We start from the raw sequence: 4,634 nt of genomic DNA, 5'->3' as shown, positions 1-4,634 counted from the left end.
GGGGGGTGAACAGGAGCCGTTTGAGTTCAACTGACGAGGAATCATCCATTCGTTTCCTTTTGCTAATTAAAAGCCAATTAGGGAGAGCAGGAGGAGGCGCACCATGCAGAAGAGACAGGCTCACAGCCGTCAGATGGAAAGCACAGGATAAATTATGTCAATCTGCACAACGTTGTTTAAAGACACAGGCGGTCGCCGGGCAACCGGAAGGTGGGTGGTTCGATTCCTGGCCCTGCAGTCCATGGGCAAGACACTGAACCCTGAATTCAGGTGTGATGAGCAGGTGTGTAGATGTGTGTGAGACCTCATACTATGCTCGACTGGCGATAGTCTTACCTAGGTACTGTCAGGCCTCATACTCTGCTCCTGACTGGCTAGTGTCCTTACCTAGGTACTGTCAGGTCCTCATACTCTACTTCTGACGGGCTAGTAGTCCTTACCTAGGTGTACTAGGGCCTCATACTCTGCTTCTGACTGGCTATAGTCCTTACCTAGGTACTGTCAGGACCCTCAAACTCTGCTTCTGACTGGCTAGTAGTCCTTCCCTAGGTACTGTCAGGACCCTCATTACTCTGCTCCTGACTGGCTAAGTCCTTACCTAGTGTACTGTCAGGACCCTCTTACTCTGCTCCTGACTGGCTATATCCTTACCTAGGTACTGTCAGGACATAACTCTGCTCCTGACGGCTAGTAGTCCTTACCTAGTACTTGTCAGGACCTCTTACTCTGACTCCTGACTGGCTAGTAGTCCTTACCTAGTACTGTAGGACCCTCATACTCTGCTCCTGACGGGCTAGTAGCCGTTACCTAGGTACTGTCAGGACCCTCATACTCTGCTCCTGACTGGCTAGTAGTCCTTACTGATAGGTAAAATGGGCAAAAACTAAGACGCAGCGGAACGTCCAAACGATACTCGACACTCAAAAAGCGATACTACAAAAATTTAATTTCAGACAGTTATTTAGTATTTTAATCGTACATAACCTTTGGTAGACTCATTTCAAGCCCCTGAAACAACTCGTACAACACATCATGAGTTAAGGTTTGTTTTGCTTCAGAGCCAAATTATCTCTCTAGGCGTTGCTCCATGATAAAATGTGGGCGTCACTACACAGAAAGCTGATATTGTCCTGAACACTTTGATGTGAAACACACAGGGACCGGTCCTGTGCAAATACTCTAAAAAGGGGGATTTGAAGAAGCTGCCCTTGCACCTCAGGGGGGCTGAAGGGCACAGAGGGTATACTTACAGGATGGTTCTTGACTGCTGATTCCTGACTGATCTCGGTTATTTATGCACACACTGAATATTCTGCAACGTGGGGGGGGGGGGGGGGGGTGTGTATCTGATGTGTGTGTGTTTGTATTCTGATGAGCAAGGGTGTGTAGAAGGTGTTGTGTGAGGTGTGTATATCTGATTGTGATTGGTGTGGTATCCCCATGAGGTGTATATTTAGAGTGTGTATCTGAGTTTTAGATGTAGTTGGTGTTATCTGATGTGTAGGATGTATTGTGGAAATGCGATGTGGGTGGTAGATGTGAGAGTGGTATCTGATGATGTAGAGTGAGTGTGGACTTATTGTAGATGTTTAGTGATGTATCTGATTTGTAATTTGAGAGGGTGTATCTGCACTGTTTAGATTGTTAGGTGTGTATCTATGGTAGATATTGAGGTGTGTATCTTGATGTGTCATGTGTCGTGTGTTCTGATGTGTCGGATGTTAGTTTGTATCCTGATGTGTTAAAATATGTGGTGTGTATCTGATGTGTAGATAGTGATGTGTATCTGATGTGTAGATGTGATGTGTATCTGTATGTTGTAGATGTGAGTGTGATCTGATGTGTGGGTGTTTATTGATAGTTGTTTTAGCGTGTGTTATGCTTATTGATGTTGATGTGAGTGTGTATCTGAATGGTAGATGTATTGTGTATCTGATGTGTAATGTTATGGTGAGTGTATCTGTGTGTAGAAGTGTGAGTGTGATATCTGGATGTGTAACCTGGAGTGTTTATCTGATGTGTAGATGTGAGTGGTAGATGTTTGTTTATCTTGAATGTAAGTAGGTATGTGATGTGTGTTCATGATGCTGTGTAGATAGTGGTGTTATCTGATGTGTATGATGTGAGTGTTTGAGGATGTATTGATGATGATGTGTGTATCTGTGGGCAGAGTGTGAGTGTTGTATCTGATGATGTAGATGGAGTGTGTATCTGAGTGTAGATGTTGATGTGAGGTATCGATGTGTACATTGTAGTGTTGGATCTGATGTGTAGATGTTGAGTGTGTATATGATGTGTGTGTGATTGATGACATCTGTCTGAGTGTGTTCTGTGTGTAGGCTGTGGTATCGATGTTGAGGTGTGTGAGTTCTGATGGTAGATGTGAGTGTGTATCTGATGTGTAGATGAGTGTTTTGATGTGTGGTGGTGGATCTGATATGTGATTGGAGTGATCGTGTTAGATGTGGTTGTACTAGGTTACTGATGTGTATGAGCTGTGGAGTGGATGTATCTGAATGTGTAGTGATGTGAGTGTGTATCTGATGTGTTATGTGGATGGGAGTGGTGATCTGATGTGTAGAAGGGTGAGTGTGTATCTATGAGTCTATGTATACGACCTTGGAAGCCAGTCATTCATACTATAAACGAGCACAATATAAAACAGTCCATTCCATTTTAAAAGTTTATTATTTACATTTAAATCACATTGAAATAAGTTTATGATCAGCAGGCAGTCCTTTGATATCTTTACTAAGTCACTGATACTCCTTCTTGACGCCAACGTGCCGAGTCAGCTCCAAAGCTCCTGCCTCCATGCTCCGAGTCGCAACAGGGACCAAGGAGCCGTCGTCTAACAACAAATCGTCTCTCCCTGGGCAGCCTTAAATATGTATTATAAGGCAACATGAGGGTTCACTAAGTCGGCTTCTCATGACCGGCGGTGAAGCTGTTGTAATAGAAGCTTTAGGTGGGAGGGGGGGGAGGGGAGGGGGGGGGGGGGGTGAACAAGCCGTTGAGTTTCAACTGAACAGGTGAACGGGCTAATCATCATCGTTTTCCTTTTGCTATTAAAGCCAATTAGGGAGGCAGAGGAGGCTACACATGCAGAAAGTAGAACAGATCACAGCGTCAGATGGAAAGCACAGATACAATTATTCACTCTGCACACAGTTTTTTAAAGGACACAGGGCGGTCGCCGGGCCCAACCGGAACTGTGGGTGGTTCGATTCCGTTGCCCTGCAGTCCATGGGCAAGACACTGAACCCTGAATTACGAGGTGTGAGAATGCTGCATGTGTGTAGATGTTTGGTGAGACCTCATACTTGCTTTCGACTGGCGTAGTAGTCCTTACCCTAGGTACTGCAGGCCTCATACTCGACTCTGACCGCGCTAGTAGTCCTTCCTTAACCAAGGTCAGCCTTCAATCTTCTTGTCTAGTAGTCCTAACTTACATACTCCTTCTTCTCGACAGCTAGAGCCTGACTATGGGCTAGAGACTCAACTCTGTCTGAGGCTATGTCTCTAACCTAGGTACTGTCAGGACCCTCAAACTCGTCTTCTGACGGCAAGTAGTCCTTCCCCTAGGTACTCTGTCAAGAACCCTCATACTCTGCTCCTGATCTGGCAGTAGTCCTTTACCTAGTGTACTGTCGGTTACCCTCTTACTCTTGGCTCCTGACTGGCTAGTACCTTAACCTAGGTACTGTCTGGGGAGGGAACCAAATCATCAACTCTGCTCCTGGGACGGCTAGTATCCTTAACTTGGTACTAGTCAGGACCTCTTAACCTCTGCTCCTGACTGGCTAGTATCCTACCTAGGTACTGTCAGGCCCTCATACTTGCTCCTGACTGGCTAGTAGCCGTACCTAGTACTGGTCAGTACCCTCGTCACTCTGCTCCTGAATGGCTAGTATCCTTACCTAGGTACGGTCAGGACCCTCACATATGGCTCTGACTGGCTAGTAGTCCTTACTGATAGTGAAAATGGGCAAAATCAAGAGGCAAGCGGGAACGTCCAAACGATACTCGACCACTCAAAACGTACTACAAAATATTAATTCAGACAGTTATTTAGTATATTTAAATCGTTGTAACAAACCTTTGGTGACTCATTTCAAGCCCTGAAACACTCGTACAACACATTCATGTAGTTAAGGTTTTGTTTTGCGCCAGAGCCAAATTATCTCTTAGGCGTTGCTCCTAGATACAATGTGGGCCGTCACTTACAAGAAAGCGCATATTGTCCGAAACACTTTGAGTGAACAACACACAGGACCGTCTGTGGCAACTACTCTAAAAAAGGGGATTGGAAGAAGCTGCCACTGCACCTCAAGGGGCTGAAGGCAAGAGTGTATACTTACAGGATGGGTTATCTTGACTGGCTGTATTCCTGACTGATCTCGGTTATTTTAGCACACACTGAATATTCTGCAACTACGGTGGGTGGGGGGGGCGTGGGGGGTGAGTGAAACAGAGAAAAACACATCAAGACAGGTTGAGTCCCCGGTCCTCCCTAAAAATCATTTCTTTCTCTTTTTGGTCTTTTTTCCATGCTTGTCCTTACCCATTTACCCCCTGCATCTCACTGCGTGGGATTGAGCTTTAAACCAACTCTTTGAGGCGCTAACCCTCAC

The sequence above is a fragment of the Etheostoma spectabile genome, chromosome 21 (assembly GCF_008692095.1).
Source record: "Etheostoma spectabile isolate EspeVRDwgs_2016 chromosome 21, UIUC_Espe_1.0, whole genome shotgun sequence".
In the NCBI taxonomy this organism is placed as follows: domain Eukaryota; kingdom Metazoa; phylum Chordata; class Actinopteri; order Perciformes; family Percidae; genus Etheostoma; species Etheostoma spectabile.
Note: the sequence above shows the minus strand (reverse complement) of the source record.